Source organism: Macaca thibetana, chromosome 11 (genome assembly GCF_024542745.1).
Source record: "Macaca thibetana thibetana isolate TM-01 chromosome 11, ASM2454274v1, whole genome shotgun sequence".
In the NCBI taxonomy this organism is placed as follows: Eukaryota; Metazoa; Chordata; class Mammalia; order Primates; family Cercopithecidae; genus Macaca; species Macaca thibetana.
In genome coordinates this window covers 42,708,455-42,736,415 of record NC_065588.1, presented here as the reverse complement: position 1 = coordinate 42,736,415, position 27,961 = coordinate 42,708,455, and the positions used below count along the sequence as shown (strand labels likewise).

Here is a 27,961-nt window from a genome sequence, read left to right as displayed (position 1 = left end):
AGTTTCTTTTGCTGTGCAGAAGCTCTTTAGTTTAATTAGATTCCATGTGTCTATTTTGGCTTTTGTTGCCATTGCTTTTGGTGTTTTAGATATGAAGTCCTTGCCCATGCCTATGTCCTGAATGGTATTGCATAGGTTTTCTTGTATGGTTTTTATGGTTTTAGGTCTAACATTTTAGTCTCTAATCCATCTTGAATTAACTTTTGTATAAGGTGTAAGGAAGGGATCCAGTTTTAGCTTTCTACTTATGGCTAGCCAGTTTTCCCAGCACCATTTATTAAATAGGGAATCCTTTCCCCACTTTTTGTTTTTGTCAGGTTTGTCAAAGATCAGACGGTTGTAGATGTGTGGTATTATTTCTGAGGAGCCCAGGAGTTTGAGACCAGCTTGAGCAGCATAGTGAGACCAATATCAATCAAGAAAAATGACGAGACAAGTCTCAATCATTTTAGGAGGTTTATTTGCCACAGTTAAGTATGTGTGTCCAGGAAACAGGTTTATGCCTTTCTCTGAAGATGATTTTGAGGTCTCCAAATTTAAAGGGGAAAAGGTGGGATATTGAGAAGTACACAATTTTCATGTAAGCGGGGCGGGTAGGGAAAAATAGTCGTTCATGACTTTCTCCGGCTCAGTGAATCTGCATTTTTTAATGTAAGGTGATATAGACAAATGGGACAGAGGAAAAATGCAGGGAATCTGCATTTTACGTAAGATAACATAGACAAAATGGGGCAGGAGAACAATCAGATATGCCTTTGTGTGTGGTGGGCAGGCGGATGATCGCACCTATAAGGATAAGCTATAAATTTACATTGCCATGGTGAAATTGTGACATTTTAACAGAAACACCTTAAAAGATCTTGAAGCTCACTAGGAATTTCCTTGTGGGTAAAATATGGCAGAGGTGTGTAGATTTTCATCTTGTAGCCATCTTATTTAGGAAGCAAAAAGGCAGAAGCAGGTATGCATCATCCGGTTCTCAGCTTGGCTGTTCTCTTTGGCTTAATGAGTTTAGGGTCCCAAGATTTAATTTCCTTTCACACCCCCATCTCTACAAAACAAAATTAAAAATTAGCCAGGCATGTACTAATAGCTAAGACTACTAGCACGCACTTGTAGTCCTAGCTATTCAGGAGGCTGAGGTGGGAGCATCCCTGGAGCCCAGGAGTTCAAGGCTGCAGTGAGCCATGATCACGCCACTGCACTCCACCCTGGGTGACAGAGCATGACCCTGTCTCTTAAAAAAGAAAAAAAGAAAAAACTCTCCCTTTGTATCTAATGACAAAACGGTCTTTCCTTTGGTGGAATAGCTTAGGAGCTTTGGGAAGACTGAATGCACAGTAGGTTCTGCATTGTCACTAGAATCGATGCTAACATTATCAATGGTCTTTCTTTTATTGAGTACCTAGTAAATGTAGAAAACCAAAGGCCCGAGATGCATTTACTTTACTTGCCATTAAATTAGGCAGTAGCTTCAATGCCATAAGGGTAAAAACGAATGAGCTTTGTACTCTTTTTAGAACAGGTAAGGAGAATTGAGGTCTCAGCATTCACAGATGATGATATGGCCCTTTGGGTCCTAGGACTGTTTATCTTAGGAGCTCTGTTTGACCCCTGGCAGACTGTTGTCTTTAGCTAAAACAGTAAAGTGTGATTAACCACAATATGGTAATGTTGAGAACAGCAAGGAAAACCTTTCGTTTCCAGAACTTAGTGACCCTTTTTGAAGAAATCCATTATTGTCTAGTAATTTTATTACAAAAGCACATTGGGGTTTAAAAATGTGAAGTTGGTGTGGAAAAAAAAAAGGCTTATGTAACATTAGATGCAAAAAATGATTATAAAGATATGTCTATGCTAAGATTGTAACTATATGAAAATTAGATACATATTGACAGTAACTGGAAGGAAACATTAAAACAGCTGATTTTAGAATGGTAAGATAAGAGACTTCTTTTTCTTTTCTTTTTTTCTTGATTGATTTCTGTTGTTACAGTATTGTTTGTACAATACAAGATTGTCAACTAAACATGTATACTATGCTTAAAATTATAATTCACTTATACTACAGACATTAAAAAATTATACTCCACCTTAAAATTGAATGTAGAAAATATGGAACTTTTCTACCTTATCTTTAAAAACTATTATTTAAAAACTATTATTTATTCTGTGACATTAAAAAGAGAACAACTGCCGGGCGCGGTGGCTCAAGCCTGTAATCCCAGCACTTTGGGAGGCCGAGACGGGCGGATCACTGGGTCAGGAGATCGAGACTATCCTGGCTAACACGGTGAAACCCCGCCTCTACTAAAAAATACAAAAAAACTAGCTGGGCGAGGTGGCAGGCGCCTATAGCCCCAGCTACTCAGGAGGCTGAGGCAGGAGAATGGCATGAACCCGGGAGGCGGAGCTTGCAGTGAGCTGAGATCCGGCCACTGCACTCCAGCCTGGACAGAGCGAGACTCCGTCTCAAAAAAAAAAAAAAAAAAAAAAAAGAGAACAACTGCTAGCACAATTCTTAAAACTAGCAGAAAACAATTTATCTTCTTTGCCATCACAGCCTAAAAAGTTTTATTTCTTTAATGAGAAATGGTAGAACAAAATAGCTTGTTATTAAATTTTCTTTCTCATTATCTAGTAGGCCAGAGAACATCTCTGAAAAAAAACCACCATACATTTGAGGAATCTTTACTGGGGCTAGACCAGAAAAGACTTCACCTTATATTTGCCTGGTGACTACTAGTGCTTAAAAACAGAGAATGCTGGCTGGTTTCTAACAACCAGAATTAAATCCCTAAATTATAGGTCTACAAATTCAACTCAGAAAATAACCATACAGTTCCCCTGTTTCTTAGCCCTCTATTCAGTACTTAAACCCACAGGGACCTGTTGCCTATAAACAAAACTGAATATAGAATTAGGATAAATCTCACCCAGAATCGGCATTTCCTGCTGTCCAGAAATTTCCATTTATTTTTTTAAATCAAAGGACTCCTATCCATAAGATTTGGGTGCCTTTTCCTTCCGGTGTGTCATTAAAACTCAGGTCTTTCTTTGTATACCTTCCATGCAATTCAATCCAACAAAAATGTATCCAGTTGAGTGGCTTCCCAGAGCTGTTAGGTCAACAAGCTCTACCAGGAGGCAATGGAAACACCTATTGGCCCTTGAACACTGTGTCTCATCCATTGGTTAGCACAGTTCATGCTAGACATCTGAACAGTTCAATCAGGAATTACTGGACTGCATGTTCCTAACCTTCCTCTTTGCATGACTGGTTACATGTGGTGAGAGTTATCAGTGGCAAAAACAAGTAAGTCAAAGCTACAATATAAGCAAACTTCTGAGCAACAAATGAACTACCCAGTATTAGTAAATTGACTGCCATGCTAAAAAGAGTGAACTCCATTCTAAGAGCAATGGGGACCAATGGGGAATGACTTTGATCTAATAAAGTTCCCCAATTGGGTCAGTTGGAATTGGAATTGTTGAACTGACCCAAACCAAGGCAATGATGGTAGGAATAGAAATGGGATAGATAATAGAGTTTAAATGGATAAAATGATGCAACAAATTTGATGCAGATTAATGAAGAAAAGCATAGTATAAAGACAGTTAAGAAGACATTAGAGTTTCTAGCCTGGATTACTGAGTCTGAGTGATGCCATTAATATAACTGAGGAACCAAGGGGAAAAATTGGTTTAGGGAAGACAATGAGTTTGATTTTGGATATAATAGGTTGAAAGTGTCTGAAAGGACATCGATGGGGAATGGCCCAGCAGACCATTAAGATATGCCAGGGCTAGAAAAGAACATTTAACAGTACAGACTTTGAAATTAAATTCTGGTTCTGCCACTTAGATTAAGTGGCCTTGTATGAGATATTTAAACTTCTGAACCTTCTATTTCTTTATCTAAAAAAATGAAGATAATTACGTTATAGAATTTTGTGAGCACTAAATAAGAAATGTGTGGAAAGCACTTACAATGTCTGACACATAGTAAGTACTCAAAAAAAAAAGATCTCCCATTGAACCGCTGCAATAATCTCTTTCTATTCTCACTGTTTCATACTTTGCCTCCTTCAGTCCACCTCTGCATGGCAATGGAAGAGATCTTGTCATAACAAAGATGAAATCTCATTCACTTCTTTGCTTAAAATCCTCTAAGGTATCCCTCTGAACCATGGTCTATAAGATATGGCATTTCTATTCCTTGGCCTTTGACCTTTCGCTATTAGCATCCTTTTGCTATTAGATCATATGACACCAACTCATGGAAGCTTATTGGTGATTGTTTTTTCATCTATCCCAGGTACCACCTATCCTGTTACTCTGTTTTTATTTTATCTATAGAACATTACTATTTGAAATGAAAAATTTAAACATGTTTACAGGCTGTTGTCTGTTCCCTCTGTTCAATAAGAATATCAGTTCCTTAACAGCTTATCTGTCTTATTTCCCACTCTATCCCCAGTACCTGGCATAAAGTAGTCTCTCCATAGTCATGAATGAATGAATGAATGAATGAATGAAAATATATGGAAGAATTGTGGACCCTTAAATATAAAGTGTGCATTCCAACTCCAGTAAGATGAAACAGTCTGACTCAGAAACATAAGCCCATGATGTTGAGCTACTGTAATCTGGATGTCCCAATGAGGTAAGCCAATTAACCTCTCTGGCCCCCATTGTCCTCACTGTAAAAGAATGAACAATTGCCACTCCCTTGCCCAAGACGGATGCAGTGAAGAATAAGTGAGATGAAATCTGGCCTATGTCTGGAGTTTTACAAGAGGAAGACATTCTATTTAACTGTTCAACCCATCATAAAGATGACTGGCACAGGCCAAAATGGCATAATCAAAATTCCTGCAGTCACATCAAATCACTAGACTATGATTCCCCAAAAGGTCCTGAAACAATAGTCTATCAGAATTTCCACTGAGCTACAATGATAATGTAAATCCCAGGATCACAATTCACTGTGGTAGTTCCTGAAATATTATGAGAAACAAGGCCACTCCCCAGATGTATTAGTAATCACAAAGAGAATGCAAAATGCCTCCTGACAGAGCATGATCAACACCTCAATTTCCAGACTCCTGGATTCCCTCTCTCTGTGGACACCATCAATCACAGGAGCCCAGTGCTAGAGCATTCAGTCAGCACCTACTAGGATGCTTACTCTTAGAAAAGCTTTTTGACATACAACCAAACAAACTGAAGAAAATATCGAAGCCTTGAGCTCCATTTCAGGCCCAGGAAATGGAAGCTGGCCTTATAGGTGAACAGATAATGGTTCAGCTCAGGATGACTCTGACTTAAGCAACATCCCTCTCTAGTTACCCACCTTCTGTGAAGGCTCTATAAGATCAAAGAGATCCAGAAAGCTCATCGTACCTGGTATAGAAATTAAAAGAATTAGTGTTTCACTTAGGTGGCCCCAAGTTATTTTAATTTTGTTGCTTAGGAGTTGCATAACTTTGGGCAAGTTATTCTAAACTTGCAGGGGCTTCAGATTTTAATTTGTAATGTGAGGATAATAATGCCTGTCTTTAGTTGATTGTTTTAAGGATGAAAGAGATAGAATAAAACATTAAGCATGATCAATGAACACCAACTATTCATATGAACCAATAGCTAATAATAATCAATTATCATTAATACCTGAATCCAAATTATTTCTCTTTAATTCATCCAGCAAATATGAATTGGGCATCTGCTTGATGCAAGGATTTGTGTTAGAAGCTGGTGACGCAAAAATGAACATGGTAAACTGATCCCTATCTTTGTGAAGTCAACATATTTGTAAATAGGTAATTATGGTGTGGCATCATAAGTGTTCCCATGGGAAGAGTTCAGAGTGTACTGAGAGCATCCGGATGGGACATCAAACGTGGCCCAGGGAGTCAGGAAGGCTTCTTGGAAGAAGTGATACTTAAGCTATGGATCAAGGATGTCATCCAAAAGGTTGGGGACGATGGAGTAAAGAAAATCCTATGCAGAAGAAATGCTATTTGCAGATACCTGAAGAATAGAGAGCAAGGCACTCTCAAGTTGCAGAAAATAGGTTTGCGTATGGTAAAAAAGGGCTTTGTAAATTCTTGTTTAAAAAGTTTTTACTTTAATCTGAGAACCATCTGAAACATGGTTAGATTTAAGCCGAAGAGTGACTTGGTTGTATTGATGTTTTAGAATGATAACTCTGGCTGCAGTGTAAAAAAATAGACTAGGCAAAGAAACCACTATGAGTCTATGAATTAAAGAGATATCCTACGAGGATGTAGACCAGTGGACATATTCTACAGATATCTTGAAGGGACAGCGACAATGACAATGACAGGACTTTGCAATTGATAGGAAGGTAGAAAGAGGGAGAGAATGGGGTGAAAAATGAACATCAGGTTAAATGGTAGTGCCACTCACTGAAATAGGAAGCACAGAAGGGGAACAACTTTTGAATGTTCAGTATAGGATAAGCTGAGTTTGAAATGCCCACAGAGCTCTCAGTTGGAATATTCAGCAATAAGGTGATTAATCAGGCCCAGTGATATGGTTCAGCTGCGTCTCCACCCAAACTCCATCTTGAATTATAGTTCCCCTAGTCCCCACGTGTCATGGAGGGACTCAGTGGGAGGTAATTGAATCATGGGGGCAGTTACCCCTATGCTGCTGTTCTCATGATAGTGAGTGAGTTGCGTGAGACCTGATGGTTTTATAAGGGGCTTTTCCCTCTTTGCTCAGCACTTTTTTTAAAAGACAGAGTCTCACTCTGTCACCCAGGCTGGAGAGTGCAGTGGCATGATGCTCACTGCAACCTCCGGCTTCCAGGTTCAAGTGATTCTCCTGCCTCAGTCACCCGAGTAGCTGGGATTACAGGTACCCACCACCATGCCCGGCTAATTTTTGTATTTTTGGTAGAGACGGGGTTTCGCCAAGTTGGCCAGGCTAGTCTCAAACTCCTGACCTCAGGTGATTCATCCACCTCAGCCTCCCAAAGTGCTGGGTTTACAGGTGTGAGCCACCGCACCCGGCCAGGAATTTCTTAATGAAAATTTGCTTGTGTATATGTGTCCCAGGTGGCATTATAAATTGTATTATTTATTGTATGTCACAGTTAAAAAAAAAAAAAAAGTACCTGTACCTGTAATATAATATAGGCTCCAATGTGTTTGTTGAATGCATAAATGAAGTGATTTTATAAAATATATTTGATTTAATAAAATCTACTCCCAACTACAGCCTTGTGAGGTAAGAATTGTTGTGCCCATTTTAAAGATGAGAAAACTAAGACTATAAGGGATAAGTGACTTGTCCAGATAACAAAACATGTAAGAGTAGGAATTGAGAGTAAAATTCAAATGTGGCTGGCTCTAAATTCAAGGATCTTAACCACAGATAGGTTGTTCTTGAAGCACTGGACATGGGCTGGCTCACATAATGTCAGGAGAAATGAGAAGCTCGGAGGGAACCCCGAAGAAGCCCAGTGTTGGAAGATGGACAAAGGAGGAAGAGTCTCAGAGACATCAGAGGAGCAGCCAGAGAGGAGTCTTGGGAAGGAAGAGGAGCACACCAGGAAGGAGGGAGAGGTCCCAGTTGTGAAACGGCCCAAACTTCAAGAATATTAAGACTGAGCATTTGTTAATGATGTTGGCAAGAATCATTTCAGTGAACTTATAGAATGCTGAAGAGTGAGAGTAAAGGAGAGGTAAATATGGACAACTCAGGAAGTTTGGCTATGAATCAAAGAGAAGAAGACACAGTCAAGGCAGGGTTTCTGCATATTTATTTACTTGTAAGACAGAACATTCTGAGGGTGACTATATATTGATGTAAAGGTTGATATACTGAGAGAGGATAGTTAAAGGAGCAGGGTTCTTGAGAAAATGAGAGGTGACAAAATCCAGGTAAGAGGTGGGGTGATTGGCCTTGGATAAAGGAAGGAATGCTCTCTTGTTTAATGAGAGGGAAAGGGAGAAAAGGTAAATGCACAGAGACAAACTGCAAGGCTCTATTGCAAGATGTTGCCGGAGCTCCCCTCTGATGGCCTCTCTTTTCTCTAAGCCACAGAACGAGAGCTTGTGCTGTGAATGAAGAGAAGGCAGGGAATGTGTGGAATTGCCCCCATTTAAAAAAAAAATAAACAAGGTTGTATTTTCATTTGAATGAGCATAAACCCTCAGAAGCCTGTTCCTAGTTTTCCAAAAATCAGAAAGCCAAAACTTCTCTCCATCACAGGGCACTGTAGGAATGGAAATACAAAATGTTGATAGACATGTACTCCAGTCAGTTGAGAACAGAGGAGAGGGCAGACGAGGAAAGCCGGATTATGAGGCAGCACAGAGGGTCCGGTTGAAGGTGGAGCCCATGAACTTTTAGTGACACCAGTCAGCAAATGTCCTGGAAATGACTGGAAAATATCTTACTCTAATTGACCTCTTTAACACATCAGGACTTCAGTAATGAGAATCTTACTTCATCCCTCCTGTGAACACTTAAAGCTGAAAGAAACAAACATCCAGCACAGACTAAAAGAAAAATATAAAAACATAGCCATTTTATGGGACTTATTGGACCCTCAAGTGTATAAAATCTAAAGCAAAGTTGTAGCCTTTTGGCACCACCCTCATTTGAGCCTTATGCATTTGTTGGAAGTTCCCAATCTTGTATTTATAGTGCATAAGATGATGTTAGTATTACTTGATTTATTTGAAGTTAGATAAACATAAGCCCTCAAAAACCTGTTTGGAGTTGTCCTAAATCAAATTTTTAAATGCCCTCTATCACTGTGTAGTGAGGTAACAAGGATACAAAATATTGAAATTAATTTCATTCCCAATGGTAAAAGCAAGTTCTTATTTTTCTTTATCTGAAATGCTTGACTGCTCCATTTATACCACCATGCTCATAGCCACTCACCCCGACTCTGTTCCAATGAGTCAATATTCTCCTCTTCCCATAAGGCTCCTAACATTTCTGCAGAGCCCCCCAGTGCCTTTATTGCAGACACACTGGCAATGGAATATGCCCTCCAGAATCCAGTGTATCTCTACAAGGCAGGGTTACATCTGCTCTCCAGTCACACCCTGCCTAACCCAGGGCTGACCTAAATATAGAGCTCAGTAGACATGCTGAAGGACCTCACAACCATCTGGTGGGAAATGTTGGATCCCTACCTCACTCCACATACCCCCAACATTCCAGATACACCAATGTCAGAGACATGTGAGCCAGAGCAACTCCATCTTGAATAGGAGCTGGGTAAAATAAGACTGAAACCTACTGGGCTGCATTCAAGTTAAGGCTTTCTAAGTCATAGGATGAGCTAAGAGGTCAGCACAAGATATAGATCATAAAGATCTTGCTGATAAAACAGGTTGCAATAAAGAAGCTGGCCAAAACTCATCAAAACCAAGACGGCCATAAGAGTGACCTCTGGTCATCCTCACTGCTTACACTCCCACCAGTGCCTTGACAGTTCACAAATGCCATGCCAATGTCAGAAAGTTACCCTATATGGTCTAAAAAGGGAAGACATGAATAACCCACCCATTGTTTAGCATATGATCAAGAAATAACAAAAAAAAAAAGAACAACCAGCACCCTCAGGGCTGCTCTGTCTATGGAGTAGCCATTCTTTTATTCCTTTACTTTCTTAATACACTTGCTTTTGCTTTGCACTGTGGACTCGTCCCGAATTATTTTTTGGGTGAGATTCAAGAACCCTCTCTTGGAGTCTGGATCGGGATCCCTTTCCTGTAACACCAAGATTTAAAATGGAAAAATAAAGCCATAAGAGTACTAGGAGGGGAAATAATTGAAGAATTTTTTCATAACCTCAAAAAAATGGAAAAGGCCTTTCTAAATTTTTCCATAAAATTCAGAAGCTATAATATCAAATATTAAATGCGTCTGACTACATAAAAAATAAAAGTTTCTGTATACCTCAAAATACCATAGATAAGATCAAAAGAAATTGTACTTTACATGACAAACCAAGAACTAATTTATTCCCCGAATAAAGAGCTACTATAAATCAATAAAAAAAATTAAAGGAGAAGGATTGGAATACTCCACAGAAAAGGAAAAAACAAATGACTTAGATTATGAATAGGTACTATACTATTCATAATAAAAAAGATGTAAATTTAAGCAGATCGAAATATTTAACACATTGTATTGGCAAGTATTTATAGAAAAAGGCACATTCTTGCTTTGCTGGTGGGAATATGAATTGTCATAACCTTTTGCAATTTGACAATAATCACTAAAATTTAAAGTACACATATTGTTAGAACCAGAAATTGACTTCTGGGTATTTATCACATAAATATATTCCCACAGATGAAAATGCATCTTTGTAGTAGCAAAAGATTGAAAATAACGTAAATGTCCCATGGTGGAAGATTAAGACAATATTAATAAATATTGAGATGGGAAGATCTCCAAGATATGGTTAAGGGGAAAATAGTGTGGTTCAGAACAGTATATAGAGAATGCGATCACCTGTACTAAAAAATATATGCACATATCCTTATATATGCATATGATTGTAAATATTCAACATACTCCCATAAGTATATATGAGAAACCATTAACAGTGATTGGGAAAGGAATAAGATGGCTGGAAAATAAAAGAAAGAAGGATATTTGTATTCAACATATTGTATGTGCACATTGTGAATTTTTTAACAGATGCTAACAAGTTAAAAATATCAATATACAGCAAACTAAATGAAGATACCGCCAACTCACATACAGATAAAGCTCACTTAACACTATAAAACTGTGGGAAGGCTGATCAATGATCAGGTGAAATCACCTCCGAAAGTTTTTCTCTAAATATTAATTCTGGGCTGGGCACGGTGGCTCCCCTCTGTAATCTCAGCACTTTGAAAGGCCAAGGCAGGCAGGTCCCCTGAGGTCAGGAGTTCAAGACAAGCCTGGCCAACATGGTGAAGCCCCGTCTCTACTAAAAACACAAAACTTAGCTCAGCGTGGTGCCCCATGCCTATAGTCCCAGCTACTCAGGTGTTTGAGGCAGGAAGATTGCTGGAACCCAGCAGGTGGAGGTTGCAGTGAGCCAACCTCCACCAAGCCATCGCACTCCAGCCTGGGCGACAGAGCCAGACTTTGTCTCAAAAAAGAAAAAATAAATAAATATGAATTATGGATGAACGCTTAACATTCTTGTGGGCACAGAAAGCACACATGCAGTGGCAACAGCACCATTGCTCCTGCAGAGAGGAACGGAACAATTCAAGTCACTGATGTATGAACCCAGGAGGTGCTTTGCAGGCTATGATTATGTGATTCTGGCTTATTTTCCATCTTAATTAACTGCTATTTTAAAAAATAATTTGTAATGATATCATTAGAAAAATTAAAATAAAGAAAGAAGTCCCTAAATGGTCCTGACTCAAACTTGAGAAGTATTTCCTCTGGCCTCACTCAAGAAGAGAGAAAGCCAAAATGGCCTCAGATAAGTTTGAGTCTGATTAAAAGCTTGCTCCTAAAACCATATTTAGGCCCTTGGTGGACTGTTTGTCATCAAAGAAATCTGGCACATCATGCAGAAGAGAAGGATTAATGTGACTACCAAGTAAACCTAACAGTGAAATCCAGCCATCATTACTCAAGTTGATGAATGGTTTGGAGTGCTGGTACACATTGTAAAACACAGTTGACTGTTTATAAGACAGAGCAATTTCTTTTCTTACATTTTCTCCTCCAGCATTTCTGAGCAATTACATTAGGAAGTGGCTGTTTACCCTGGCAGCTGGGCTCCATATCTCCACCAGTGGAGAGGCAATTCCCCTGGCTACAAATACCCATAGAGCTGACTCATTACATAAAAAGGAAGTTCTGTTTGGTAAGAGAGTTTAAAGAACACACTTTAGAACATGCATTAAACACTAGTGTTAATCATTGCCAGAAAGGACGAGTAGGCTACAGGCGAGTTGGTGAACTTAAACCCAAACTTATTTTGATAAAATTTGGTACCTTGAACTCTAGATCTTTTGTAAAAACTGAGGCTGTAGGCCCAGCACTAACGAGAGTGTCAGGAACTTTCTATTTCCAATATAATTCTAATAAATGTATTAATATCTTAATGTGGTAAGTATGACACTTCTCTTCGCTTCCTCATCTAAAGCAATAAACCTGGCCTACTTAACTATATTAGGGGTGATGATGAAATTCAGTTAACTATGCCTAACACCCTATAATCCCTGGTGTGGATAGTTTGAAAAATAAATATCTTTTTCTTAATTGTAAGCAAAAATGAGAAAGTAGAAAATATCTATTAATAGTTTCATCTATCACAAAATTTTATAGCCATAAAAGACATCTATGGGGAGTGTATATCCAGGGCAACTTGAATCTATGCTCCCTGATGTCTAGCAGCTATACTCACAAGTACATATGTAGTAATTTTTTCCCAATTTGCTTGTACATTTCCTTTCTTTGCTATCAAAAGACAGAAAAAAAAAATTATCTCTGGACACCTCCCAAAGTGGATGCATTTTTTTTTTCCTGTCTGGGCACACAGCCAATAGAGATTAAACTAGGAAGGGAATTGATATGTTCGTGGGTGAGTATATTAAACCCTCTGGATGCCAGTTTTATTCTTTGTAAAATAAAAACTGGACTAATAAGTGGTTTTCAAACCTCAGTATATTTTAGGGTTACCTAGGAAAGCAGGTCTTGGCCATCAGGTTAGGATCTGTGCATTGGTATTTATTTTAACAAACCCCCAAGAGATTCTGATGTACGCCAAAGTTAGAAAATTTCTAAATCCAAGTATTCCTAAAGTCACTTCTGGCTCTAACAATCACTAATCCTTTTTAAAATATACCTTCTTTGCATATATAGAAAAAATTTTTAAGTGTAAAACTGCAATTATATACATACTTTGGGGCCATTTTTTTCTCTTTTCTATTTTTGTGTGGCTTCCCCTCCTGCTGATCCTCCCATGGGCCCCACGGTAACAATCTATCAATGATCTTTATAAAGCAGGCACAGGCCTTCCTGGTCCCATATTCTAGATTTGGGATGCTGAATCCCAAACTTCAAATGTATTTTTTAATCTAACTGAAAGTATCAATTATGTGCAAATCCTCTGTTTCCTCTCATTCTGTCTCCCTTGCCACCATCCAGATAACCTTGTTCCAACTGATTCTGCACAATCACGATTGTCTGCCTCTGTGCCTCCAGGGTGAGCTCAATGCTTGGCGGGCACTTAGGAATTGTTTGTTGACTGACTAACTGGCTTTGGAAAGGGAGAAACTCAATCTTTGCTGCTGATTGCTTGGTGACTGTTAGTGAGAGGTTGTCTTTACTAGGAGTAAGAATATCAGAGATTCATGGAAGCAACGAAGCAGTCGAAAGCCAGAACTCAAGTCTCCCATGAGTCCACTGAACTCTCTCAATTCACAGGCAAATGAGACTCTGAAGTTGTACCTTGCATATATAAAAATAAAGGGAAGAAATAATGGCTTCCTTCAAAATAGGTAAATAGAGACCTACCAAAGATCACACACCAGTCCAAATAAATACCATGTGGAATTTCATAAAAGTTCTTACGCTTAGTCTATTTGATTATATTTGTTAAATTTTCACAGAAACTGGATCAAGTAGAGAAACTGAATGTATTGTATGGTGTCCTATTTGAATAGTAACAAGAATAATACAGCTAATTTGTAATTTGGAACAGGCAAAAAATTAGTAAGTTTTTGCTGATGGGTGGAAATCTTTGTGAGACTGAAATTTGATTTATTTGCTTATGGAACCAAAACACTGGGGAAAAATGTTCCCAATGAATCACTATGGATGAGAAGCTGAGATATGATTTACCACCTTACAATGCATTAGCGGTTCCCTGCATGTTTTACTTTATGTTCATCCAAAACACACAGATTAATAACCAGGCACAAGAGTGTATATAACATCACAGTGCCCATCTCTGAGGTGCCAGGAAGAATCGTGCCAAAACCATCCGGAAAATGGATTGTGCTGCCTCCGGCAACACAAAACAGTATGTAATAAACCTCCTAGTCAGTTTACCCTTCTGTTGCCATTAATGTAGATTACAAACTTAACTAAGAATTCAGCAAAAGATCCAAAGGTGAACAGAGCATGGCTGACTACCCACCCTCAAATCTATAAAAAAATTAATACAGAGCATACACATCAACCTGTTCTTAAAAACACTCCCAGAGCTGTCACAAGTGCTAGATAGTTCTCCACAGAGAAGACCTTGGTCTTCAGGATGTCAGGCAAACCTCCCGACTCAAGCACTGAAATAAACACAAATCACCATTATGAAGTCAAATCTATAAACAAGCTGGGAACACAACCCCAAATCCCTCAGATCCACACCTATACACTCAGCGACTCATGTCTATGAGCCATGGTGACCATGTCCAGGGTTGGGGTCAGAAGAATCAGGGGAAATGCAACAGCAAGGGGACTCTTCCACAGCCTTTTCTGAGGGTTCTTCAGTCCTTGGTGACTCTGCATTCCTTTTATGATGCCTGTGAGGATTACAAGAGGAGCTTCAAATAAGCACTGGATATATGAGCCTGGCGCTCACAGAAGTCAGAGGGGGATGGACATGTGGGAGTTTTTAGCATGTGGGTAACTATAGCAGAGCCTTGCAAATTAATAAAGGCCCCTTTAGATCAAAAAATATTTCCATTATAATTTTGGCCAGCCTTCCCAAAATAGACTTTCTGCATTATTACAGTATTTTAATTTTGAAATTTTTATAAGATTTACTTTGTTGCAAATTAACTGTTAAAACTTACACAAGTCATTTAATTAAATTATTAGGTTCTTGGTTTCTTCAGCTGACAAGCTGAGATAAATAATAATTATAAACTCTAACTTCAAACATTAATCTGAGGATCGAATGAGAAGACAGATAGAAAAGCACTTAGAAGATTTAAAACATTATCCAAATGAGACATTTTATTTCTGTTAGGGTTTTTTAATTTTTTAATTTTGAAATTTGTCATAAGATTTACTTTGTCAATTCCTCCTAATAGTGTCGATTTCTCCTAAGTTTGCCTTTCAGTCTTGGTGTTTGTCCTTTGAGACCAGTCCTCTCCTTCCGCCTTTCACGCCCTGTCTGGTCCACATCTGTATGAACTACACTCAGCTGATGGGTGTTACTTTCCTACCCAACCTGCTCCTAGAGGAAAGTCAGGGTTCACAGAGGCTCCCTCCAAATGCACAGCCATCAAGGAGAAACAATATTTGTCAGCTTGGGCTGCCATAACAAAATATAGACTGGGTGGCTTAACCAACAGACATTTATTTCTCACCATTCTGGAGGCTGAAAGTCTGAGATGAGGAAGCCAGTATGGTCGGTTTCTGATGATGCCTCTCCTCCTGGCTTGTGGGCAGCTGCCTTTATAATGTGTGCTCACATGACCTTTGTGTAAGAGAAAGTGAGAGAGAGCTCAGACACTCATATCTGGGCCCCACCTTTACAACCTCATTTAACCTTAATCATTACTTTATAGGCTCTATCTCCAAATTCAGTTTCATTGTGGGTTAGGGGTTCAACATATGAATTTTGGAGAGACACAATTCAGCCCATAGCAGACAATGCAGACAATGAGAATACTCTAAAGCTAGTCCCAGAAACAAAAGTAACCTGAGGAGATTTTATTTAATCCAATATTAATTTGCTCTTACCTTCCACTCTTTCTTTCACCTGCAGGGTCTTTCTCATGAAAGTGGGAGGAGGGTATGCAGTATTCTCTTCGCAAAATGTGGTCGCATTTTAGAAATAGAATTACTTGCAAATGCAGAGAAAAGCAATGGAAATGTACTCCCCAAACTACAAACAATAAAGAGTTCCCAGGTGGAATTGGTAGAAAGATAGGGGAGATGGAGGGTTGGTACTATGGTGTTTTCTATTCTACATACTTTATATTATCCATTTTTATATCATGAGAATGGACATGTATTACTTTGCAATTGAAAAGAAAAATAAACTGTAAATGGAAAAAATAAATTGAACCAAAATGCTGACATTTAAGGAAATGTGTTGTGAATATCAAGCCTAAGGAATAAAAAAGTTGACTTTTAGCATACTCTTTAGGCAACTCTGAATCACACTCCTGAATTCTCCTACTTGTTTTTTCTATGATTTTAAGCTGGAAATAGATTCCTTAAGAACTTTAATAAATTATTAATTGTTAATAAGCAAAAAGTTGAAAATCTTTAGAAATAAGCTTGCCTTTTTAAATTACATCTCTCATTTCTTTGTGTATTATTTTAAAGATCTAATCTAAACTTCTATTTTTTTAAAGACTTGGCAAAGCATAAGATTATTGTCAAATTATTTAAGAATATCTATTTAAAATAATATTTTATGTGTTGTGGCTATTTTACATTATTCTAAGTCATATAGTCACACATGACATGAAAATGACTAATGAAGAGGGGTAGGTTGGGAAACAACTCATCTGGCTCATCTGTGGAACTCTGATCAGGTGATCCCTCTGTCACCAAGGGTAACTCATTTTTTCCTGACTAGAGAGCAGTCGGTTTCCCTATATGTAACATAGGGACTGTGAGAATTTAGGAAAATTTGTCCTTAGTAGAGTACGTCCTTGAAAAACTTTGACTGCTCAAGAGAGTCCTATACATAGTAGGCATTCAATAAATATATAGTAAAGAAATAAAATTGGTAAAATTACTAGCCACACTTATAGACAAATGACATATTTAACAATTAACCTTCTAAAAATTGCAACAGCTAAAAAGATACTCTTTCTAAGAACTAGGTTTATTCTGAATTGTACATTTTTTGCTAGATTCAAGAAGGATTGGGAGGATGGAAATCAACTCTTAGACCATAAGAGCAGGCAGAAAAGAATCAGGAACATCTTCATAAGCACCAAATCCAGTAAATGCTTTTTAATTGAATCAAACAGTTTGGAGTTGTTCAAATAATTTCACTTCTCTTAATGTTCCACTAGTAAACACTGAACAAAGTGCAGCCACTGCTCCTCAGGATGAAATAGATTTCTCCTACCCTTTGAACTCAGCCAACTTTCTCCCAGTATATTTTTAGACTGCACAGGAAATACTAAAGACTAAGGAAGTTGGAATGTGACTGACCTTTTACCTGTAATGATACCAGCAATGCCAACACTCGCCACCAGTGATGTGGGGACAGAGCTGACAGGAACGCTTTGCTACGGAACTGAACGGCTTCTTTTCACTTGAGTTGATATCTATTCCTGTAGTTTTGCAATGCCCTATAATTACTTTAGACATCACTGATTTTAAAACAGGGTATGCCACACTTTATAATCTACTCCACTTAAAAGAAACCATAAGAGGCCAGGCACAGTGGTTCATGCCTATAATTCCAGCACTTTGGGAAGCCAAGGCGGGCTGATCACAAGGTCAAAAGATCAAGACCATCCTGGCCAACATGGTGAAACCCTGTCTCTACTAAAAATACAAAAATTAGCTGAGCATAGTGGCACACGCCTGTAGTCCCAGCTACTCAGGAGGCCAAGGCAGGAGAATTGCTTGAACCCGGGAGGTGGAGGTTGCAGTGAGCCGAGATCACACCACTGCACTCCAGCCTGGTGACAGAACAAGACTCCACCTCAAAAAAAAAAGGAACCATAAGAATACTATCATAATGGTGTTATCCTTGAATGAAGATCCAAACAGATTAGTGAAATAAGGCTCTAGCAAGATTATCTGCAGCATATGCAGCCAGACCGTTCTCTATACTTTAACATGGGGCCTCCCTGTGCAAGGTATCTTGTGAGGGTAGCCTGAATAAAATGTCTAAATCATTAAAATGTCTGGTCATTTAACATGAAGCAATTTATCAACATTTTGGTCACTAACACTTAACAGTGCAGCATAATTATGCTTTGAAAGCCTTTCACACTCAGCCATTAAATAACTTTGAACCTAGTTCATAGAAAACTTTATAAAATATTTCCTTCCTTCATAGTTGTAAACCAACAAAAGATGACGACATCATCTTCCTTTACTCTCATTTAATTGTATGAGTCAGAATCAGGCTTTTAACTCATACCAGGTAACAAGTATCCAAAGGCACCTACAGACGTTGTGTACATATTAATTGAGAAACAGAAATTTTTCTATTACTCCAAAGTTTCCTTGACAGGATTCAGAGGTAGCAATCACCCAGTTCTGCTGAGAACACCTCCCAAACTGCTCGTCTCCCCTCCCAGAGCCACTGCTCTTGTGGTCTAAGCTACTACCATTGCTTGCCTAAATTACTGCAACTGCCCACTAACCATCCCTCCCCTAATGTATTCTCCATTTCACCAGAGACAGCTTCCCGAAAGGCAAATCTGATAATGCCTCTCCCCAACTTAATACCCTTCCATAGATTTCCATTGTTCCAAAACAGAAGGCTGATTCTTGAAGACGGTAAAAATGATTGCACCCCTGCTGCTTTCTCTGGTCTTACTCCTCTATTGTTAAACCAGGGAGGGTTCTCACTTCCTTTAGCATTCACAAAAAAAGAAAAAAAAAAATACCTTCAAGTGGTAGCTTTTGTAATAATAGAGATGTTGCTACTTTTATATTATAATACAGAAAGAGGGATTCTTATCAAACTTATCAGTCCCTAGCCAGCCAATCATTTTTGTGAAAGAGACAAGCATGTGGCAAATAGGCATAATATTTTAAGTAACTAAATGATATTATAATATAGTATCTAATGTAGTATCTATATTTTTGAATTTTTAATATGTACCAAACATACATATGTACTTCCCATTTATTAAATCTCATCTAATTCTCCCAGTAGCCCTTTGAGGTGGGTAACATACCATCTCCATTTAACTATGAGATAACTGAGGGCTGGAACTATGGATTTGTTCACTCAATTTCCATTCATTCTCACTGGAGAGGTTGCAAAGACAAAAACAACATTTTCAAGATCTCCCTGCAGCTAGAGTCCTGGAAGGAAATTGGGTCCCAAAAGGTGGATACACACAAGTGTGGCATGAAGATATAGAAGGCAGACACCACCTTCCTATCCCTTCTTGGCTATTTCTGCTGACAACCAGGGTAAGGCTCCTAGCACCACATTCCAGGACCTAGTGTTCGGAAGCCATGGCAGCGATAGTAGCAGCATTAGGTTCTTGACCCTGACGTAGCTCCATTGCTGGTCTCAGAGTTGGTAGCTCCCCTGGTCAGTCAGTTTTGTAAAATATCTTTCCATTTCAAATACTTAAAGTTGTTTCTCTTTTCTTATATTGAACCTGACAGTGTGCAGAAGCCTATATGTTCATTAGACCACAGTTAAGCTGCTGAAACAAAGACACTCAAAAAATAGAGTGGCTTAAATAAGAGAAATTTATGCTTCTTTATGTAACAATACAGAAGTGGGTGGTATCACAGAAGTGGAGTGGCTCTATTGTTGTCAATATGCAACATCTCTCTTTGGCCCAAGGCATCTCCAGTTGTTTGCTATTTCTCAGCCAGTTGCAGAAAGGGAAGTGGAATAAATACTCAATGATGTTCAAACACTTAAAAAACTCCCATTCGTGTACTACGGGCTGTAACTGAGTCACATAGCAATCCCTAATCACAAAGAAGGCTAAGAGAATATAGTCACTAGGTAGGCAACCGTGTGCCCTAAAACTAGGGTGGTTTGGGGTGCATTTTGCTAAAGAAAGGAAGAGTGGTTAGTTACTAGGGTAAATTATCAGTTTCTGCCATGTCTACCCCTCCTCCCAATATCTATGCACACACTTCTTTTTGCAAATAGACACCACAGTCACCCCTATTTTTTACTAGGATTCTAATCTATTAGATTCTATGTGAAAGTCAGAATAGCCAAAGTTTGTCCCTGGTCACAGTTTTTAAGCCAAGTCTTCTCTTTTATCTCCTGGTCTCTGTGCTCAGCTTGTCTCTCTTTCCTTTCATTTAACGTTGGCTAACTTTAGTGGCAACCATGTGAAACTGGAAGGCAGCATCTTCAATGCAATCTTTGCTCTGGACTGGCTTCAATTGTCCAGCCAACTGAAGGCACTTAACAGTTGGAAATTGAATATTTAACAGAAGGCACGTGAAAAAGGCCTCCATCATCAAACTTATCTACTGCTGTTTGGGATACAAACAGATTTTCCAACTCTGCATGACTGAATCTTTCAAGCACATTAGATTACAAGCCATAAGTAATAAGAACCTCCCTTATCAGAGCTATATTCTCTTCTGTCTTTTCTTGCTGGCTAATAATTCCATAACTTCCATTTCTTCTTATAATACATTGTTAAAAGTAGTGAGGACTAGCCAATACATATCTATATGCAAAGTTTTTCCCATTGAGCTAAAGGTCAGTAGGTGCATAGCTGTATTTCAAGTTATGACAGGTAACTGTTTTAGCAAATTACATATCACAGAATAACAAGTGTTACCAATGTTTCTAGATCAAATTTTGTGCCCATGTCACCCTCTGCCTGTTGCTATTCAATGACACAAAATTTAGCTTTTTGTTATGGTAACACCCGACTTCTGGTTCAAATTTCTCTATTAATTAGGGTATATGCTAAGGTATTCTTTAAAAAAAAGACCCCATCCAAAGTATAGTGTCTTCATAACATAGAAATTTGTTTCTCTCTTACTTAACAATCCACAGGTGAGCAGAGATTCTACTACAGATATGGGACTCACTTACGGACTCTCTTCAGCTGTTCTATTGTTATCATTTCCCAGTCAGCACAAATTGTTTTTTAAAAGTGAAATCCACAAGATGCCTGCATTACTTCTGGTCACTTTCCATTGACAAGGACTTAGTCTTGTAGCTCCAAAGGATGCTGTGAAATATTATATCTAGTCAAGTAGCCATATGCTTTGCTAATACTCAGGAATTCTATTACTAAAAGAAGAAGAAAAGGGATACCGAGACATAATTAGCAATCTCTTCCACCATGAGAACTGGAGGATTACAATTGCATGACTCCAAATCTGAAAAGCAAAACTGCTTCCAAATAGTCTTCATTTATGTACAGAGTGTTAAGGCTCCCGGAATTGCTGTTTACTCTGCTGGTACGTATTCTCTAGAATAAGTTGTGATGTCCTGGTTTGTCATGATGTTTTAACTTAATCATTCACTTATTCTAGCAGTCATCATTTATTGAATGCATACTATGTGTCAGCCATTTAGTTGTATAATAGGAATATAAAGATAATGAAGACAGAATGATCTGGGTTCATCATTCAGAATTTCTTTTTATTTGGATTATTTATTTAGAAAATTTGTCATTCTTTTCTGAACATTACATAAAAAATAAAAATTTGCTTGAAAACAATTTCAAAGGAAAGCACACAAGGGAAAGGGTTTTATTTTTCACTCTCCTCAATTTTGTATTATTTACATCAATTGGCCTAACTAAAATTATACTTTGCTGTAAAATGTAGTGAATCATTTGGCAATAAGAACAAGTTTCAACCTAATTACACCTACACACTCTTACTAATCAAGTGCTATATTGATACCAGTTTCCATCATTAAAATGAAACTGCAATATGCAAATTGCTTTTGTCCTCCACTGAGGGCCCCCAATTTGGAATCCTACTTCCTGTGTATCCAAAGCAACATATGAATATTTCCCATAAGAATCCAAACGCAACGAGTACCTATTGTGTCAGTCCATTTGTACAAAATGTAGACAAACAGGAGAAAGCTCATCTATGCTGTACGCTGTTAGAAGCGAGGATCGAGGTACCCCGCTGGGGGCATGGAGGAGGCTTCTGGAATGCTGATAATATTCTCTGTGTATACATCAGGGTGCGGATTGCACAGGTGCATTCAGCTTGTAAATCCCATCAATACCCTATACTGAAAATTCTAGTAGTAGTTTTTCATTGTCCATACTATTTAGAAGGCATTTAAAGAAATCAATGGGGTGCTAAGCACTGTACAAGCCACCGTGGAGGTTTCAAACAATATGTAATATATGTGCTCTTCCCTCAGAGAGGTACCTTTCTATTTTCCCATCAGAATAAGGCAGCTGTGATGTGGGGGGAAAGATTGAGAATCTTTGAGAAGTTCTGGCACTGCATGTCCATGCATCAATCCAGGCCGAGAGTCACCGCCCTGATCTTCAACTTTCTGAGTTATGCCAGAACTCTTAAGATTCTCTGCTCTATACTTCTCTTCTGGTCAAATAGTCATGGTTGTCATTTTGTTCTTCTATTCTAAAGAAGTCTTTTTGGCACTAAGAATATCAAATTAGGTTGACACTTGAAACAAATGTGATTAAATCATAACAAAATCTGTGTAGCTTTTTACCAAAAGGCAGGGCTGTAGGACTGAAAAAGGCTGGGACCCGGCACCCTGACTGCTGGTTTATGTTCAATGCCCTGTCACTAGCTTGCCTGGCCTTAAGCAAGGCTTATCATTTTTGTGGTCCTCAGTTTTGTTATTTGAAAGTCAAGAGGGCTGGGCTCCCTCCAAATCCCTTCAGTTCTAAATTTCTGTTTCTGAGTTAATTTGTTGAAAACTAAGAAGTAGCAGGACCAAGACTGGTTTTCTGGCTTAAGCCCAGCTTTCTTTCTACCCATATGTATGTTTAAAAAGTAACCTAAATTCAGATTTTAAAATTAATGTTGCCCAGTATGTGCTGGACACTACCATGTGAGGTAGGTAGTGATTCCTTTTTTCAGATGAGGAACTGACCACCAGAAAGTTAAGAGACTTGCCCCAGTGTATGCGCCTGATTGGTGCCAAAGGCAGGATCAAGGTCCTTCTGGCTCCAGAACTTCCCTCTCCCACCGGGGCTTGTAATACATCCAAAAATCAACAAATAGGCCTAAAATAAATCCAATCTTAAAGCAAAAAGTCTTTCTTTTTCTAGTTGCCTCCAGTTGAGAAAGAAAAACAAGAATTGGGAGTTTCATTTATAAAGATAAAATTTCATGTCATTTGTTAAATTTACAAAACTATACACAGTTTGTAAAAGGTCTTGTGACACCTCCAAGTCCTGGCACGTTTTAATACTTGACAAATGTGTCTTCGTTTGTGCCGCACTTCACATTTTATCTGAAGATCTTAATTCTTTGGGGATATAAAAAACTTTAATGGGCATAGAGTCAAAGATCAACAAGGATTTTCTGGGATTTGCTTTAAAATTTTACTGCCAAATTAGAAAGACTTACAGATAGACCACTCAACCTGCCATGACATCCTTTGCCAGATATCATATATGCTTTGCAGAAGTTGCCACCATGAAAACAACTGCAAGATGCAAAGGAAAATAGCTTTGCGGTGAGGTGCCATGAACAACACTCATAGCAAACTTAGAAACATTTTTTATGTTGTTTCAACCAGGCTGATGATTGTTTTAGAACAAGTCTCCTGCCATAGCCTGACACTTGATCCACAGAATTCCTTAAAAGACACTGGGCCAGGCAAGCAGTAATATATCATATGCCTGACAAAGGCACAAAACATCCTGGACATTGCCATAACTCTCAAGGAGTTGTTAGAGTGGCTAGAGGTCACTTAAAATACAATGGTATAGCCTTCCTGGGCTTATTTCTTTTAGACACTAGACCATCAATTAATATTTGAGAAACATGTATTATAAAAGTTTGCTCTGAGAAAAATTTACAGTATTTAGTCAGTCTTTATCATGTGATTCTTCTGGGCTGAATCTCCCATTTGATTTCTCTTCCCAGATTCTACCCTAAACTAAATACCAAGGTTTGGGGTTAACACTAATAATGAGACTGTTTTCTAAATCAAGCTTTATGACCATGCATATTTGTTTTTTCCTGCAGTTGTAAATTAACAATATGTTCCCACTACACTTCTGTTCTCACGTATTCCTGCCCCCGCCCTGGCCCAGTGTACTGACCTTACTAAGTGCACAAATAGTGTCTCTTGGAAACTGCTTACGTTCAATAGCACTTTCTAGTGTTCCACGTATCATTTGTTAAACATGCTTTTAGAAGCTATCATGCCAGAGGCTAGGAGCTACGGATACAACATTAAACAAATTGGACATAGTGCTGTCCCCACAGAACTGACCACCAGAGATATGACCGGGAGATATGACCAAAGAGATACGAACAGGAGCCCTGGGAATACCAAATGGGAGGGAAATCAAGGGTGCAGCAGAAACAGAAATAGAGAGTCCAGCAGAAGAGGAATATTCTCCCATATACAGGAATCTAAATTCTACTTGATATTCTTGATATTCTATCTCTTATAAGCACGTGTAGTTCACACTTCCATTTGGGATCCCTATAGAACACAGAGAAAGAGGGATGCTCTACTTCCCACTCATTTGCAAGCTTGCATTTAGGGAGCACTCACCATATGGTGAGTCTGATGTATGCTGTAAATAGTAACAGTATACATACCCTGAGCCAGATGCTGTTTTAAGCATTTTACATATATCTGTGAATTTTGTCATTTAATTCTTACAACCTCTCTATGAGGTAGTATACAGTAGTGTCTCTATTCTACAGATGATGAAACTGAAACACAGAGAAGCTGAGTAACTTGCCTGAGTTTACACAGCTACCAACTTAGCAGCAGCATTTAAACTCAGACAGCCTGGCTCCAGCCTGAGCTCTTTGGCCCTTCCTTCCATGCCGCTCTACCCCAGCACATAGATCAGCAAACACACTATGCCTCTCTTTCCTGCAGGAGCTCTCACTCCACTGGCAAAAGTGGGTATAAACACCGACACAGAGTACAAGGGTTACCGTGGAAATATGAAGCACATGACTGCAACTCACAAAACAAACTTCAGAAGACAGAGTCCACAACATTTATACAAAACAGAACCTATTCTCCAAAAGAGAAATGGCTACCACTTATTGAGTGCCCCCCGCCAAGGTACCTAGCACTTCATTTAAGTCATCTCATTGCCTTCTCATAGCAACCAATGCAAGGGGCATAGTATCGCTTCATCTTACAGAAGAGGAAACTGAGGCTAAAAGAAATTGTGTGACCTGTTTTAGCTGAAGCTGAGGTTCTTTCCCTATTTATGTAGTCTCCTTAAAACACAATGCTTTGTACTTACTCCTAAAAAGAGACACCAATGTCAGGTAACTTCATAACTTCTTTTTGATATAGAAAGTAAGGGGAAGTGTTTCTGTTCAGGCAGTTACCAGATTCACTTCCCACATTCTGCAACAGGAAGCTGGTGCAAACACACCAAAATATCATGCTCGCAGCAGTCTGACTGCTTAGAGACCTCCAGCTCCGGATTACACCATCCAAGGCTGACAGAAGCACTGCTGAAGGCACTTGCAAGGTATAAGGGTGCCACATTGGAGCGCTCCATCCCCGAGGCGAGGGTGATCCCAGGGACAAAGTGTTTGAAGAGCTCAGAAAATCATAAGGGGGAGGAAGAGGAAGAAGAGGGGAGGGGAGGGACTGGGATGGGATCCTTCCACCAAAATCTTCCTTCAACAACAAGGGTTGCCTAACCCGTCCTGATCAGCTCAACCTCCACTTTTGGCTGCAAAGTGTCCTGGAATGGAAAAGAGAACTTAAAACCAAGGATTTGTATCCAGGATTTTAGAAGAGGAAGAGAAGTACATTTTAGCCCTGAAGTGTGAGATATATTGCTTCTAAGAATAAAAAAAGATAAAAATTATAACTTTTTTAAACATATACTACAGTTTTATAATAACAGCTTCTTTCCTCCCTCCTCCATCCCCCTTCCGCATAGAAAACACACTAACTGTACTAATTAAATCCACAGTAATAGAAAGTCAACTTACTATTAGTTTTTATTTATTTTTTTAAGACACAGTCTTGTTCTGTCACCCCAGCTGAAGTACTGTAGTGTAATCCCAGCTCACTGTAACCTCCACTTGCCAGGTTCAAGCGATTCTCCTGCCTCAGCCTCCCAAGTAGCCAGAACCACAGGTGCATGCCACCATGTCCAGTTAATTTTTGTATTTTTAATAGAGATGGAGTTTTGCCAGGCTGGTCTCGATCTCGTGGCCTTATGTGATCTGCCCACCTCAGCCTCCCAACGTGTTGAGATTACAGGCATGAGCCACTGCACTCTCTGTAGGGGACAGAAAAGGAGCAAGTCATTAGACTTTCCAAATAGTAGAAAAAAGAAAAGAACATGGCAAAAGAGCATTTGGTTATCAGCAGCAGCAATGACTCAGATACAAGCATAACAAAGGAAGGGATGTGTGGTTGAGTCAAGAAAGTAGTGACTTGTGTGAAAACCAAAGAGGAGTGAATACTGTTCCTTCTGGCCAATGAATGCAGACAGTCAGCGTGCTTGGAGCCTCATGGCATCCTGCTTTCCCCTGGGGCTTCTAGGGTGATTAGGTAAATATAAACGTCTTCAAATAACACAAGATGTAAAAAATAGAAAGCACAGCAAACTGGAATAGTCATCAGATGATATATTTAGGAGAGCTTATTTTGCAAGCTAGAATTACAGAGCAGAGAGATGTGGTCAATTAAGAGTATTTAAGGATGAGTTTCTATGATGGGAGTGGGTGGCAAGATGGAGTTGTAATCCAGGACAAAGAATCAGAAGAGACCACCATTCTCCAAAGACCAGGTGATGATTTTAATAAACTGGCTCATGTGCTATCACCCCAACAGCTAGTTTCTATATCAAAACTAGTTCAAGATTTCAACAAGAGGAAGTGGTTTACAAAAGAATTACCAAGAACCCAGAAGTGTTTAGTGGGAAAAAAAAAAATGCTAGTGAGGTAAAAGTTGATTTGTGTACTATTTAGGCTATCCATCTTTTAAAAGGCGGGTGTCCTACCAGCAGGTAGGACCATTTAAAAAGACACTGCTGCAAAATTCCTACGCTCCCAGAGTTCTTCATGGCCTGCGACACACTGTCAAGTCCGTATCTCCTAGACTACAGCCTCATAGTTACCTACTTAGATCGTGCAGGAATTATGCTCATTTTACAGATGGGAAACTGAGGCACAGAGAAGTAAAACAATTTTTGAAGGGTCACACAGCTAGTAGGTGACAGAGTTAAGTCCACCCTAGAGACTGCATTTTAAATGAGTCACTTGGTGCAATCACAAAAACAATTATTCTATGATCTGGGTTTTTTTCCCTACTGATTATTGAGTTATAAACACTTTGCACGACTTTCTTATTTTAATCCTCACAAAAACACTTTGACATTTGTAATATTGTCCTTTTGGCACCAGCATTTATTAGGCTCTGTAACTTTAACAGCATCACTTAAAGTGAGGTATCTGCTTCAGTTTCCTCCTCTCTTATTTTAATCTTCAGTTATTTTAAGGATTCAACTCATTTATTCATGAAAAGCACTTGGAATAGCACCTGGTACATGGCAGGGTTCTGTTGGTGTAAGCCGTTATCATTACTGCTGACCTGGTCAAAAACCTGAATTGCAGACATTCCCTTATTACCATACTAAGTCACATCAATTTCTTTCTAGTGTTTACAATGTGCTTCAAAACAAATTAATTTGCCAAATATAAAAGAAATATGCCTAAATGAAATGTATGCCTTTATACTAATGAAATGTAATTGTACCTAGAATGGTGACTGGCACAAATTATTAGGTCATTGAATATTTCATAAGTGTATTAACAAATGAATGGGCAGCCAAATAAAGGAATAAATGATCAAAAGTTCAAACAAGAAAGTGAATAACTAGTGGCTGGGCGCGGTGGCTCACAACTGTAATCCTAGCACTTTGGGAGGCCGAGGCAGGTGGACTGCCTAAGCTCAGGAGTTCAAGACCAGCCTGGGCAACATGGTGAAACCCCATCTCTACTAAAATACAAAAAATTAGCTGGGCATGGCATCATGTGCCTGCAATCCCAGCTACTCGGGGGGTTGAGGCAGGAGAATTGCTTCAACCAGAGAGACAGATGTTGCAGTGAGCAGAGATAGCGCCACTGCACTCCAGCCTGGGCAACAGAGTGAGACTCCGTCTCCAAAAAAAAA

The 27,961-nt window shown here is 38.9% G+C and overlaps 2 long non-coding RNA genes across 3 annotated transcripts in view; one reads left to right on the top strand and one right to left on the bottom strand.

Annotated features, from left to right (window-relative positions):
• The window catches only part of LOC126930210 (uncharacterized), a 92,863-nt gene that overhangs the window by 11,170 nt on the left and 53,732 nt on the right, over positions 1-27,961 (top strand). The gene's annotated exons all lie outside the window — the stretch shown is intronic.
• On the bottom strand, positions 443-17,044 carry LOC126930213 (uncharacterized). The gene is made up of 3 exons (XR_007717483.1): positions 16,824-17,044; positions 15,333-15,442; positions 443-1,051 (listed from the first exon to the last, which is right to left on the bottom strand). It is a non-coding gene; the product is annotated as an uncharacterized LOC126930213 (long non-coding RNA).